This window comes from Mytilus galloprovincialis, chromosome 2 (genome assembly GCF_965363235.1).
Source record: "Mytilus galloprovincialis chromosome 2, xbMytGall1.hap1.1, whole genome shotgun sequence".
In the NCBI taxonomy this organism is placed as follows: domain Eukaryota; kingdom Metazoa; phylum Mollusca; class Bivalvia; order Mytilida; family Mytilidae; genus Mytilus; species Mytilus galloprovincialis.
Genome location: NC_134839.1, coordinates 99964744 through 99981666, shown reverse-complemented (window position 1 = coordinate 99981666; position 16923 = coordinate 99964744). Strand labels below are relative to the sequence as shown.

Here is a 16923-nt window from a genome sequence, read left to right as displayed (position 1 = left end):
TACAGTCAAAGCTAAAACTGTCACTAGAGATGCACATATGATTGTATTTTTATCTCTAAATTCTGTATATATTTGTATGTATATTATGCTTTTTATATTTGAAATACATGTATCAAATACTTTTTTAAAAACAAAATCAAGATGTCACTTAATCCATTGCATATATGTTCTTTAAATTGTCAGGGGTTAGGAAAATATGAAAAAAGAATTAGACTAAAAGAATGGATAAAACAACAAAAATGCAACATAATATTTTTACAAGAAACACATTTTTCGAACAATTTAATAGATAAAGAATTTACGGGCGATTTATATCATAGTTTTGGAAGCACACAATCAAGAGGTGTTTCGATTTATATCAACCAAAAAATTAAGTATGAAATCATAGATAAATATGTAGATCAACACGGAAGAATTGTTTTAATCAACATAGAAATCGACAAAAATATATTTACTTTTGTAAACCTTTATGCCCCAAACACAAGTAAAGATAGAAATATATTCTTTAAAAAAGCTTTAAGTGTCATTGAAAAATATAGTCTTGGTATAATTATCATAGGCGGTGATATGAATGAAACGCTTAATATAAAAGATAGAAAAAGTAATAGAAAAGATCAACAAAAAATAAAAAATAAGACAAATGGGCTAAAAACTCTGATAAAAAAACTAAAAGTTATAGATATATGGAGAGCTATAAATCCAAATAAAACGCAATATACCTGGAAAAGAAAAAATAATGAAGTAGCTAGTAGAATTGATTATTTTCTAGTAAGTGAAGATGTGAGACCAAGAGTACTCAGCACTGATATACGACCTGCAACAATTCAATATACAGATCACTTAGCGATTTCACTTAAAATTAATCATTGTCAAGGGAACAAAGGAAAGGGATACTTCAAATTAAACAATAATATCCTTAACGACGAATCATACAAACTAAAAATAAATACTTTGATAGATAAATATGAAAAATTAAGAAATAAAAAAAGTCTAGCAATCGTGTGGGATCTTTTTAAAATAGAAGTTAGAGAGAAAACTATAGAACATTGTAAAATAAAAGCTAAACATAAAAGAGATGAAATTACAAAACTAGAACAAGAACTTAAACTTTTGAATGAAATTCACGATAACTACATAGATGAAAAAAATAATAATTTGCCAAATATAATAGATTCAATAAATAAAACAGAAGAAACACTACAAACTTTATATTCAGATAAAATAAAAGGGGCACAAATAAGATCACGAGTTAAATGGATAGAAGAGGGCGAAAAAAATACAAAATATTTTTTGGGATTAGAAAAATCAAGACAAACAAGGAAAAACATTACTGCTATAAGAGACAGTAAAGGAGAATTAACAGAAGATCAAGGCAAAATATTAGAAACGGGGAGAAATTATTATGTCAATTTATATAAGTCAACTAATCCTGATCTAACAGAAATTGAAAATTATATTGAAAAAACTAAAATAAATTACAAATTAAGTACAAAAGAAGGTAATGAAATTGACGGCAACCTGACAATAGAGGAATGTACACAATCTGTTTTTAAAATGAAACTTAATAAAACACCAGGTATCGATGGTCTCTCAATTGAATTTTATAGAGCTTTCTGGTCAAATTTACAAACCTTTGCTGTAGATGTTTTTAATAATTGCTATGAAAAAAAAGAATTAACAAATTCTCAGAAACTTGGATTGATTACCCTTATATACAAGAAAAATGACCCATTAAATTTAGATAATTATAGACCAATTACCTTACTAAATGTAGATACCAAAATTATAGCATACTCTCTTGCACAAAGACTGAAACCAATATTGCATAAAATCATTCATAGTGATCAAAACGGTTATGTAAAAAACAGATATATAGGATTTAATATTAGACAAATCCAGGATATTATAGATTATTCGGAAAAATTCAATGTAGATGGAGCTATCTTATTTTTAGACTTCACAAAGGCATTTGACTCGCTAGAATGGGAATTTATGTATTGTTCTTTAAAGAAATTTGGCTTCCAGGAATCTCTTTTGAGGTGGATAAATACTTTATACACAGATATAAAGGGTTGCATATTAAATAATGGCTGGATTTCAAGACCCTTCAACATTGAGCGCGGTATCCGTCAAGGGTGTCCCGCGAGTTCTATAATTTTCGTAATTGCTGTTGAAATTTTAGCTAGTAGATTAAGACAAAATAAAAATTTTAAAGGCTTTCAAATTAAACTAGATAATAAAACCCATACATTAAAATTAAGCCAGCTTGCAGACGACACCACTTTATTTTTAAATTCAAAACAAGAAGTGTCATTAACTCTGAATATTATAGAAATTTTTGGATCACTTTCAGGCCTAAAGCTTAACCGAAATAAAACAGAAGGAATATGGCTCGGCAATTTAAAAGCCTGCAAAGATAAAGTTGAAAACATTAATTTTACACAAAAACCTATAAAAGTTTTAGGAATATACTTTGGACTTAATAAAAATGAGTGTAAAAAATTAAACTTGCAACGACAATACGAAAAATCTGAAAAAATAATTAAAGATTGGAATAAAAGAAATTTAACTATGTTAGGTAAGATAACTCTTGTTAAATCATTAATCTTACCGAATATTACTTATGTTGCATCTGTAACCGAAATTGATAACGAATACCTAGCAAAATTTAAAAAAATAATATACAGTTTTATATGGAATAATAAATCTGAAAAGGTTAAAAGGGATATAATAAGTAAAAATTACCATGCTGGCGGGCTTAAAATGATAAACATAGATAAATATCTAGAAGCGATAAATATTAGTTGGGTAAAAAAACTCATCGAAAACGAAGATCTATCACCCAATTGGAAAGTATTGCCAAGATTTTATTTTGATAAATTTGGACAAGAATTCCTTATATTTAAAATGAATTTCAACAATATTAATTTGGTCTATAAACTGAAAGAACTAATTCCACAATTTTACTTAAGAATAATCAAATCATGGATAAATACAAAATCTGAAAAGGAATTGAATCATCTATCATATAAACAAATAAGACAGCAGCTTATATGGGGCAATAAAAATATCAAATTAAACGGTAAATGTCTCATCTTCAAAAACTGGATAAACAGCAAAATTCTTTTTTTAAATGACATTATTGATAATAAAGGAAAATTTAATCAAAACATGATCTTAGATAAACTTTCCTGTCATGCTAACTGGTTTTCAGAATATTCTATATTAATGAAAGCAATACCAAAACAGTGGTTACAAGAGCTAACTAAAGAAGAATCATTAAAAACAAAAGTTGCCACTGACTCCGAATATAAATTTAAAGATAAAAAAGGAAAAATGGTATCACTTAAAAACATTTCCTCCAAAGACATTTACATCTCCCTCTTAAATAGATATTATGAAAAACCAATAGGATTTCAAAAATGGGACAACATATTTATCTTGGAAAACAACACAAACAAAAGACAACAAATGCTAAATTATATCTTTTATTATATACAAGATAATAAATTCAAAATGTTAAGATGGAAATTTCTGCACTACATTTTACCAACCAAACAATTACTTTTCTCTTGGAAAATAACTAAAACTCCGCTATGTAATATTTGTGATGTCATCGAAGATTATGAGCACTACTTTTTAACATGCAAATTTCTGAAATCATTTTGGGATAAAATAAAACTTTTACTTGATAAACTTAAAATAGGACATCACATCATATCAATTAAATCACTTTTGTACGGATACAAAATAAACGATACAAGTTACTACAGTATAAATGATTTAATTACAATTATTATTTTTACTGTATACAAAGGATACTATACATCCGAACAAAAAACAAAACAAATTAATATGTTTGAAATTTTCAAAAAAGAATTTCTTCAATATCACGAAATATTGATAAATAAAGAAGGCAAATATGAAAAATTCCATAATCTGGTTGCAGAAAAAATTAAATTAATTTCATAAATTAGAATTTATTATACATCTTGTTATCATATTTCTATTCAGTTACATACATGTCATTATTACTATATATACATATTGTGCACTAACAAGTACTTACTTATCAATAAAATGCTATATACTAACGTTAACGAGGCCGGGATAAGGTACCGGTACTTCATGTATCTCTAACAAATGTAAAATTCAAATAAAATATTTGAACATTTAAAAAAAAAAAAAAAAAAAAAAAGAAAATCTTGTTTTCGCGGAAGAATAAATGGAATGATATGTTTCACGTACAAATATATATTTCAAGTCTGGACTTTAGATATGAGTATCAAGACAACCCCGGGCGTTATTCCGACACACCTATATTACGCCAAACGTGTAGCCAAACTTGTATTCAACAGTCTAATATAAAAAGACAAGGGTTAATAGTTGTGTCATAAGAATGCCAACTTGTAGAGTTTAATAAATGTTCCAGAAAAAAGAACCAACATTTCAAAATTCATAAACTAGATTACTGAGCAGCTCATGAGTTGTCCTGAATATGCATGGCATATTTGCCACTTAATTTACCATTGTTTAAACAAGGCATAGTCAGTGACTTGCTATTTGGGAAAAACAGGCCTTTAAAACCAACTATAAAACATGGGCTGACGATCCTATGACAATGTCGTGGAAACTAAAACATGAAATATGGGGGAAATTTTTTTTTCTATCACATGCATGTTCTTTCCGAATGAAACTCTTCAATATTAATTTAAGAATAAAACCAATTTCTTAAATTGCCAAAATGTATGAATGACGCTTTAGTAATTTGCGTCCATGTCTACTCCTTCTAAAATTGTAATAACTGTTTGAATACTAACAACAAAGTTTTAAAAATACTTAGAAAAAGTTACAATTTCGAGATTTCAAAAGTCAAAATTTTATCTTTATATTAAAAATTTCGAGATTTAAAAAAATGAAATTTCGAGTTCAAAGTCGAAATTTCGAGTTTATAAAAAGTCGAAATTTTGAGTTAACAATAAGTCGAATCTTGAGTTTAAAGAAAGTCGAAATTTCCAGTTTTAAAAAAGTCAAAATTTCAAGTTTAAGTCAAAATTTCGAGATTTGAAATGTCAAACTTTGGACTTTGAAAAAAAAGTACATTGCCAATTTAATTTTTACTATGTCCCTAATACGCTTCCGTAGTATTGAGACAATAAACTTACGATAGTTAAATTGACTATAATTATATTAAAGTGATGTCAATGTGGAAAAAGCAGTAACAGCATACGTACACAGTATAACTAAGTTCTATGTCTCTCCATAAGACGTCCTTTGATGGAATCAGACAAACGATTTTTAATAAGATATTATAAGCAAGAGTATATAGATGAGGACTGTCGGAGACCCACTAAGGTTACTAAAATTTGCCAGCTTTAAAAAATGTTTGTTTGATCAAATAAATTTGAAAATATCGGTGTGTGTATGAATTTGGTTTTAAATAAGTTATGACTGCGATAGAAAATCATCTTTGCCTGAGTTAGGTGGAATTCCAAAATAAAGATTATATGTGCTAATAACGTAACTTACGTTTGTGGTTGTTGTGCATAATATGGCTGAGGATACGGTTGCTGTGGATATCCGCCGCCGTGTCCGCCTTGTCCATACGGATAGGATGGCTGTGGAGGACCATATCCGGGACATCCGTAGTTTGGATTATAAGGAGGTTGACCGTATGACATTACTCTATAAGTATATATTCAATTCAAAATATGTCATAGAGTTATTACTAGTATGTTTGCGGACGTAATTTCTTAATATTGAGTTTTCCAGAGATGCGGTAACATTTCTGTTAAAAGAGTCTTTGCATGAATATAAGGAATGGATAATATACTTATTTAATTCGGATTAAAAGCTACCTGCTGTATTCAAGTTTACTATATGCATAAAACTAGACTATTTAAGATCATCAATCCAGCTTTCTGTCCGTTACATTTTCTGTACTTCCGCTCATAAGTTCTGCAATTCATGCAACGCTTCATCTATTCTATCGAACTTATGTGACTGTTCCAAGTCCGGTGCCTGTAATTCAGTTGTTGTCGTTTGTTGGTGTACATCATATTTTTTTTAATATTATTGTTTTGTTTTAAATTTTATAAATCAGGCCGCTGGATTTCTAGGAATATTACGATGACATATTCTAGTAGTTGTTTATTCTATCAGTTGTTAGCTAAGACTGTGTCTTTTGATCTCCGGTCACAGGCACTTGTTTCTATCCATAGGAAGCTTCTATTTATATGGATAGTCGACCTTCCTATTGATAGAAACAAGTGCCTGTGTCTCCGGTTGAGAGTTGTACAATTGACAATCAAACCATGCATATTTTCAGATTTTTATATTTATGAAGAGGTACATGAAATGATTTTAATTGGGAATGTTAAGCTAAAGTAAAGATTTGAATACTAGTAGTTCTAAATGGACCTTATCAATGTTTCTCTGTAGATTACTACACATTCTGCTTCAGATATATAAATTAGGGATATGTTTGAACAAATAAAAATATCTCGTAGCTAATGCTTCTTTAAACAAAGTGTGAGAAACTTCCTGTTGAAAAAAAAAGTAGAAAACACTTGTTCCAATTGAGCGCCTTTTGTTCAATGTCCGTTTCAAGACTAAAAGTTACCGAAAACAATGTGAAACACTTGATAAAAATGTTTGCTAGTATTAAAGAAACAAGCAAAACACAGGAAGCTTTCTCTATTCTAACCTATTTTGTTTTTAATGAAAGCATTTCCATGTTATCAGACTTATTATAAAGACTTATGTACACATGATTTACTCTTCTTGATATCAAAAATATATATTTAAATCTGATACTTATTGCATTAGTGAGATAGACAATAGAGATAATTATATATGATTAGCTACGATTACTCAGAACTTGGTTATTGAAACTTTTTTTCAGAAAAATATAAAAGGCATTCGATTATTTATTGCTGCATCCTGTTGAATATGAAAGCATGTTTCTTTTCTACCAATATATTCAAAAGTTAGAAAACAAATAATTGATGCTGGCATCTTTCAAAATGTTTGACCTTTCATCTTTTACCTATGACCCTGATTTGATGGATATTTAACAATACAAAAGAGAGACGGAATTATATGAGTACTTTTTTCCCGAAGGATCTGTGTATTTCTATTGTATAATTGTTGGATAGAATTTGTTTAAAAACACGATATAAAAAACTGGACAAAATAGAACTTACAATTGATTAGTATGTATTCACAGGCACTTGTCTCGGACCCCCGCCCCAAATTATACCTAATATAACACATGTTATAATATATTAAGGTATATAGGAACACAAATGTCTGAGACAAGTGCCTGTTGGCGTGTTGGATGATAATACGACCAATGACACTCGACACTTCTATCAATGGATCGTCAGCTTCATATACCTGTACCGATTATTGATGTACAGTAGTTTATATAAGTGGGCGTTTATTTTGTGACAGATATTAATGTTCATGCCATAGGTTATTTATCATAAATAAATATTGTCCCCTAAAGAAAAGTTCACTGGTTTGTTTAAGGTTTAAAAAAAGTATCATAATAATGTACCTTCATCATCCGAATAAAAATAATCTAGTCATAATTCTGCAATACTGTTACGTACCGAATTATAACATTTTTTCTATGAACAATCAACGATCCATCTAACTGTACAGATGTCTACATATCAACCATCCCTTAGACATTTTTGGCGAAAACTTGAATGTTTAGACACATTTTAACAAATCAGAGAAAATACTTTTAAAAGTCGATAGCATACCCAATGCTCTACAAATGAAGTAGTCATAATATTTTCTTTCATTTCGATATTATATACAACAACAAAAACTAAGAATGTAGTTCCCCTTTTCTGTATTTACCACAGAATAAATTAATATAAATACTTTAGCCAGCTTTACTGTGCATAATCTGCAAGAATTTGCAAGAATTTGCTAGACATTGTTTTTGTCTTAAATTTTTTGTGCCCATGATTCTAGATGGCAAAATCAGAATTCATTTAGAATGCATTGTGAAGACTTTACACTCCTTATTACCGGCTTTTGGTTAGGCAGATTAAAATGAATATACGTTCTCGAAATGCTATTATAAAACATAACCGGCGTAACGATCGTAAGTAATAGGGTGTGGATTGGTACTTTACCGCACATAATTTCGTTAATATTAAACTGAGAACAAAAATTAAAAACTGTACACAGAAATAATGAAAGCGTTGATTAAAAGTCAGTTAAAAACAGAAAATATAATAGCGAATTATTTCAATGTCTTACCTGTTTATTTATCTACGTATATAAGAAATGATTCAGCTATTAATGATGTTGTCAGTAAACATCATGTGCAACATAAAACGTAGATATGTAATTGCTGTAAGGCCGAGGATGGCGAGGGGCACTTATTGTTAACTTAAGACTTGTCAATAGAAAATAATATGTTTGACATTTCCTTATCTTGTATACGAACTATCTGTGTATGTTGTATACAAAGCGGTGAGTGTATCAGTTAGATACATAAAGCGTTGACCACTGTCCAGTGACTTATTTCGATGCTTACACCTTTCAATGGATTTCAGATCAAATTAATCGTTAATTGTCCTCGCGCTGAGACGAATATAGAAATACAGAGTGTCCGTCCGTCCGTCCGTCCGTCCGTCCGTCCGTCTAATTGATCTTGTGCGGTCTCATGTGTACAATTCTTGCCCAAATTGTATGAAATTTACATCATGGTTATATCAACAATGACTCGGACAATTTCGGAAACCAGTGCCAAACAAATATTATCTGTGCATGCTGACCAGATACGTTTAATGACCTCAGGTCACAATAACATAGTTCATAATATTGTTTACTACATTTTTTTATCTGATTTTAATCATGTGAATTACATAAACTTATTAATTACATGTAATCGATTACTTTTATGTCATCCTATGCAATACAAATATTTATGTGATTGATTCATAAACACAATAACTCGACTGGTCTGTTTATTATTTTAATTATATTTTCTTGTCCAGCCTAGAAGACAGTGGTAAGATTTTTTAAATTACACTCGGAATAATTCAGTCAGAGGTTAAAAGCATTTCACCACTCTGCAATTTCCTCGTATATTCATAAAACACATATTTTTTCAAACATTCCCAAGACTTAATTTAGTCTGATTTTGTTGATCTTTTTTTTTTTACTTATAAACTCATTATTGATTCTGTATCTTACGATTAATATGAATTATTATATGGCAAGTCGTCACAGAGAAATCATTTTTAGATTGATATTGAATAAAAAAAAAAAAAATTATGTGTCTGTCAGAATTCATGTTTGTCTTTAAAAAAACTAATTTTCTTTAACGTATAAATCGTAAATAATTTTTTTTTTATAAGTATTCTAAGATACTACAGATATTTTAGAATCATTAAAACATTTATGCATTCAATTCGGACATAAAATAACTCACGACGAGTTTTTATTATATGTGTGTTTTAATATGAAATGCAATGCATATAGGGAAATTTTCAAATGGAGAAATCTGAATGAATTCTGCGTGTTGAATCCTACAGATTTTAAAAACAAAAAAATTGTTAGACTACGATATTGAAAACTAAAGCTATAAATGCGTTTTTTCATTGTTTTATGTTGTAATACACGGGTGGTTACAAATTAATTCAATGTTATCCTTTTGCTGTTCATACTATTATTACATTTAATTTGTCAGAGATAGTCTAACGTTTTAATATCCTTTTTTCTGTTTAAGATTTTTATGTCAAAAGTAACATTTTTACAGCAAAATAAGAGAAAAAAATTTGTGAAACAGAGATAGTTTTTTTTTTTACATGAAAACGGTTGCATATGCTAATCGCTCAATTGTTCGTTTAATATGAAGACTTCAAATAAAATCACAACTTAGTTGAAAGAGTAAAGTATTATCAACTGGCAGTTTTAAAATCCAGCTCAGCATGGCGGTCTTTAGTTAAAAAAAAATCAGTGTTCATATTAATTTCAGATTAACATGTGCATCAAATGCATGTTATATTCATCTCTCGACGTATAACAACAATGCATCACCGTCATCATCTACAATTTAGATAATTGATATACTAGTACTAGTTTATCTGTTAGAATAATTTTTTTCAGATGCGGGCGAGTTTAATCGAAAAAGGTATAGCTCAACCAGTGCTACCAGTTACTCATTTTGACCAATCGGATAGGACAATTCCTCCGCCTCCACCTCTTCCAATCCCATTACCACCACCTCTACCTCCACCAAGAAAGAGTGCAGTTAATGAAAATGTGTATCATAACGAAATTACAGATTGTCCACACATACGAGACGTCGATTGTCAAACTACACAGAGTCTCCAAAGACCAGCTAAACCACAATCACAGCTTGTGGGACACGAAATAAGACAACAATCACAGCTTGTTGAACACAAAATAAGACAACAAGAAATAACTGTTTATTACGATCATGCACCATTTTTAGAACGTTTTTGTATGTACCGAGGATATTATCCAAAAGATGTAAAACCATGTCCAGTAACATTTGAGCCCTCAGTAATGTGCATACATGACAACGATTCTAAGTGAGTATAAATGACAGTATATTTTACATAAATATGTTTTCCTTTTTTTGTACCGTTTCTAGTACTAGCACACCTAACCTTATCATAATGTACCGAGGATGACGGTATTGACATTATAACTAATAATGTAAAAAGTAAATTAACAAAAATAATAAAAAAGAATTTCAAGTTTATTATACTATAATACTAATCTCCTATATGAAAAATAGACCCGATAGAGGTTGTGCTGTTAAATTGTTTGTGCTCTCTGTGAGTATTATATCACAGGCGGATTTAGAGGCCCCCCTCTTTCTGGGGAAAATTTGGTTGATTATATAGGGAATCACTAATGCATGACCGGAGCGGGCCCTCTCTTAGGCAGTCAGTGGGCCCCCAATTATGAAAATTTCTAGATCCGCCACTGAATATTTTTATCCTTCTAAAATTTTAGTATGGAACACTTTGAAATTGATGAAGCTTATTCCAGAAACAAAAGATTAATCTAGTATTGCTATCTCAAACAAAGAGGTTATCATATATATATGAACACCATAAAAATTATCCCAGCCTGAAACAAATAAATGTTGTATACAACAAGTTGTCAGACCAGAAATACATTTGAAAAATACTCTTCTTACGGAAAAAGCACAATTAAAATTATATAGCCAAAATATTTAGTGTTTTCCAAAAGTAACAAGCTTAACCGAGTAACCATAACTATACAATTGATGGATTTGCAAATGAGTGTTTTGCAACTTAAAAGTGTCTTGTGTTCATATGTCATAGCAAAAGCCTTATAATGTATATTTAGAAACTTTCAATTAACAGAAAATAACCGCATTTGTGGTTTTTACTGTCGAAACAGGAGCGACTGTTACGTTTTTTTTTTTGGGCTGGTGATACCATATTACTGGAGAAAGCGTAAAAGTTACATTGACCGAGTGGTTATAAAAAAAAATTCATTAGATATCAGAAAAATGAACTAGAGGCTCTAAAGTTAGAGCCTGTGTCATTCACCATGGTCTATGTGCATATCAAACAAAGCACACTTTCTATTAACATTGTAGACGAGAATGGACTTAATGACAAAAAATCTCTTTTTTATTGATCTTATATATATTGCTGATCTTTTAGTCTGTTTAGTTTCTCCCTATCTTCTTTAGTTTTTGCTCAACTTGAAACACAGAAGAGGGTAAACCATTCTTCGTTTAAGGGCAATCACTGCTATGAAGAGTGTCAGTCTACTCTCCAAAAAAAGACATTTTAACCATTCTATAAGTCGAGAAAAGAATCGTTTCCCTATTTTTTGTCATGACATTATTTTTTGAATAAGTTTATACAAGAACAATTATCTCTAAAACAGTTCACTAACTAAATTTTAACTCAATTTAATTAGTCATAAAGATATGTACATCTTGAGGGAAAACTTGGACTTACTGCATAAACGCCTGATAATTATAATTTTAGCTACTGATAATTGATCATAACTACTCTTTTTGTAGAACATACGAATCAATCCAACCTAGTAACGATTCCTCCTCCAGCACAGAAGAGTTGATGTCAATGGATGATGTGACGTGTGATGAAATTAAGAAATATTGCTGTTATTATATATTCTGTTGTGGTATCTGTTGTGATTAAAGAGTATGAGAACCCTAAAAGAGTTCAATTCAAACAGGATGTCATCAAACTAAATCGATACAAAAATAAGATGTGGAATGATTGCCAATAAGACAACTTTGTACCAGAGACCAAATGACTTTGAAGTAAATAACTAAAGGCCAATTTACTATCGCTTGCCTTTTAATGCCCCTACTGTTAGCTGCGGTGGATGAGGAATTTTAAGTGCTAATCTTGTCCATCAGCCATAAACTTGGTTTCCTTTCTCCATCTTTAAAGAACCGTTTGAAGAAATTTTGCACGTACATCCACAGGCACTTGTCTCAGAATCCCCCCCATATATACCTTAATCTAACATAATATGTTACTGAAGGTATATATGAAAAAAAATTCTGAGACAAGTGCCTGTGAATATTTCCTAAAAAAAAAAAAAAATCTGGACAGTAACCCAACAATAAGTTGTCCTATTGGTCAGAAGATTACTTAGCAGGTAGATCTAAACATGTTAAACACTTTCACTTATGCAAGTTTGGTTCTTACTGCTTTAGTGTTTGTGATGCCAGTCAAAAACTTCATTTGCCCCCTTTGTTCTATTTTTAGAAACTGCAGCCATGTTTTTGAATTGATCAAATCCTCAAATACATTCTATGAACAAAATATCCTAAGGAACATTCAAGTACAGTTTTGAGGTATTTGATCAAGTAGTTAAATAAATAAGATTTTTGAAAAAAAGTAATTAGCCTTTTGTGTGTGAAAAGTGTTAAAAAGAACGTTTTCAGGGCAATAACTCGTTTAAAGGTCAATTGACTATTTTGATCATGTTGACTTGTTTATTGATCTTACTAAGCTGAATATTTGTTGCTATTGATACTTTTTTCTCATTCTACTACTTGTCTCAGAATTCACCCCCCCCCCCCCCCCATATATACCTTAATTTAACATAATATGTTATTGAAGGTATATATGAAATAAAAATGAATTATGTCTAACAGTAACCCAACAATGAGTTGTATACAGATAGACCATGACCCATCTATTACTTTAATTCCCTTTTCTTTTGCTCTAACTGCCAAAGTTTTTTTAAAAGAATTATGTCTTGTCAAATGTTCAATGGCTTACGTCTTGAAAACAGGCACAATGACCCTTAATTATTTTCTGCTTTTAAGTACCATTAGAGTTGTTTGACGATTCGAACAATGTAAACGGAAAAAAATTCAACCCAACAATGTTAGATCTGTAAATTTGCTTTCGCAAATTTTTTGTTCTTCCCTCGCCGGGATTTGAACCCATGCTACTGAGATATCGTGACACCAAATCGTCTGCACTGTAGCCGTCCCGCTAGACCACACCACCACATAATCAAAGAGCTGAAGAGCTCTGAGGGAAAAGACGGCCATTGTTTCAATTTTTAGGAGGGTATCTTTTGATAGTCTACATACAAAGAATGAGCAAAAGAACAGCTAGAACATATAGAAAGGCTGACAATAATGAAACTAATTGTTGTTTATTGATATTTCATTTCCTTAGTCAAGAATTCATCATAGAGACAATTTGGACCAATGAGATCTGCACCTTCTAAATCAAAACATTTAATTAAAGTTGGGAGTTAATTATCTAAAATTCAATTGAATTTAACAACTACTACAATATATTTTAGAATTTTAATTATGTCCAACTGAACGGCAGGCTAAGACCATTCTCAATTTTTTGTGACAGTATTCTCAAGAAAGTGAGGACTGAAAAATCTATTCAGTTTTAATTTTCCATTGATAAAGTTCCCAGTTACAATTCTTTTCACAGGGATACATGTACTTATAAAATCAAATATGATTGATATAAGCTGTGTGAAGTTTGTTCCAGATCCCACATTTTGATATATCTGTAAAATTCATAAATAAATAGCTTTAAACTACAAAAAGCAATATTTAAAAAAAAAAAAATGAAGAAAAAAAATGACCACTACAATAATTATGTTGGTACGCAAAATTATTTTTTAATTGATGACTACTTATCATATATATACTTAATGTGACATTTTTAGTGTTCAGATACATTAACTTTCATTTTAGTGGATAATTACTCATCAATTGAGGTGCTCCTTAATTGGAGAAAGATTCTAAAAACATAACTTTACAGAAAGAATGAAAACTGCAGTTGCTCTCCCCAATCTCAATAGGTATAAACTACAAAAAGCAACATTTTATTTTTAAATTTTTTTTTAACCATTTCAATAATTATGTTGGTACATAATTTTTTTTTATATAGAAGACTACTTATCATATACTAAATGTCACATTTTAAGTGTTCAGAAACATTTACTTTGATTTTAGTGTATAATTACTCATCAATTGAGGTGCTCCTGAATTGGAGGAAGATTCTAAAAAAAGAACTTTACAGAAACAATGAAAACTGCCATTTCTCTCCCCAATCTCATGTATCCCCATTGACATTGTTTACCGCGAAAGTTGACCTACAAATTATCTGATTATAGCCTCAGATTAAAGCATTGCATGTTGGTGTGTGAATCATCTACACTACAGCAAACATCATTAGGTTTACATTTAACAAATACGGATTTTAAATTTGTATACAAATACTGTGAATGATTTTTATAATGAATAAAGGATATCCCTGTATAGTGTGGCATTCCAACAATGACGTCACTAGGTTAGATATATTTAGAATATTTCGTAATACTGATTTTTCCGGACTGTAAAAGAAACGTATATAGTGTAAGGGAAAGCTTAATATACGATAATTTCACGAGAAACAGAAGGGAAATGTTTAAAAAATGCTTTTAAAGTCAATCTGTTCTCCTTGTTATCAATTTCAGTATGACATTTTGAGGGGGTTTCCAAACTATCAAAACAAAATGATTGACGTGAGGGAATGATCATACTCTGGCCAACCCCATTAGGGAATTGACGGCTTGAAGCCGTCTTTCCCCAAAAATGAAGCTTTCGGTGGCCGGGTGTTACCTATATATATACATGTATGTTACAGGCATTTTCTAAAATGCCTAAAGTTGTCAAAAAGCCTAGTCATTTTGTAAAATGCCTGAAATTTTTCATGAACATTTCACAAATTGCCTGGTCTGTTTCAGGCAAATTGTTTAAATATGAAATACATGAAATAAATGATAAAAATATATTGTAAAGCTACAAAAAAGAGTTGAGTAAAATAAATTTAAGATTCTTCTTCTTCTTGCTGGTACGGGAAAGACTCCAGTGCCGGAGTGTGGAATATCCCTTCCCCAGTTTTGTTTTGCGCTGAGTACAAAAAAGTTTACATGTTTATGACATTGACCTAATATTGTTTTTATACTGCAACTTAAATTAATAAAATGATAGCTTTTTTAATCGTAACACAAATGTCAAACTTAATTTAATTCCTTAATGGACCTCTGATTGTGGAGAAAGTGTTCCATGATGAAATTGACATTATACAAGGAAGTGTCGAAAGAGGAAATGCAGATATTAAAGATATTTTGGTTATCTGGATGAGAGAGAACAACAGTAACAAGTGGAATATAGGGTTGAAATTTGTTCAGTTTGACAAAAAACCCCAGTCATCATTCTGGTATTACCAAATCACCATACAATGCAATGTTTGGCTGTGATACTAAGATAGAGTTATCGTCATCATCACTACCTCAAGAGATTCTTGGGTCTTTACAGGCTGAGGAAGTTCTAATTCAGCATCTTCAAAGCTCTGATAAGCCATATGAGATAAGCAATGAGTTGAGCCCTGATAAGCAAAATGAGCATGACTAGGTAAGCCAGCTTAATGCAGCATTGAATCTATTCGAAACTCATGTGTGAAAATCCACGTTTTTCCAATATCCAGTGTTCGACTTGTGCACAGTACATACATATGATACATGAGCTGTGTTCAAAAGGAAACATGTCTGATACTATTACGTGTCATCTGTGTTCAAATGAAGAGGTTATCAGAAATGAAAGAAGGCATGAATCAGACTCAATAACAAAACAAGCTGTTAGGATGAGAAATCTATCAGAAAGAGTTTTGACAGATGTTGGAGCGAATGTATTAGTTGCAATTCCCCATGTGGATCAAGGGAAAGGAGACCCACGTAACCTTAGGCCTAAATTAATATATTGTGTGTTTCCCCAATCCCGACCCTGCCAAGCCAGGTGTGGGTAGGTACATCTAGGTAGGGAAATAATTTTATTTTTCCAAAAAGCTTGAACATTACCAGATTATCCGGCAAGCCTAATAATCCAAAATGAATAAAATAATACTTGACTTAGTTTTGACAATAAAATTTTATGAGTACAACTGTAGCACCATTTTTGCAGGGTCGGTCGGGTTGGGGAAACAAACAATATTTTATTTTAGGCCTTATGGCTGTTGTTACTGGAAAGGAAGAGCATGGTTATCAACTGGGAATTAAAGATGGAATACTATGGACTTTCCACCAGGAATCAGTTTGAACTATCTGACAGTAACTTTATTGCTATTCAATCTGTAAATTATGATAATGAAATATCCTTTAGAAAAGCTGACATTAAAGTTTCTTTGTGTGATGGTCAGGGTTACACAAAATGTGGCTGTAGTGCTAGTGGTAAGACTAGATGCAACACTAAACGTTGTCTTTGCAAATAGTCAGGACAAATGTGTAACAGTCCCTGTCATCCAAACATTAGGCAGCAACCATTTGATTTTCTGGGGGGGGCTATGGTTTTTTTTGGAAAAAAAAGTTTGTTTCCAGTTTTTG

The 16923-nt window shown here is 30.8% G+C and overlaps 1 long non-coding RNA gene across 1 annotated transcript; it reads left to right on the top strand.

The window, feature by feature from the left end:
- Nucleotides 1-8950: 8950 nt before the first annotated feature.
- Nucleotides 8951-12226, top strand: LOC143065107 (uncharacterized). Its single transcript, XR_012975402.1, has 3 exons — nt 8951-9037; nt 10138-10586; nt 12068-12226. It is a non-coding gene; the product is annotated as an uncharacterized LOC143065107 (long non-coding RNA).
- Nucleotides 12227-16923: the final 4697 nt, after the last annotated feature.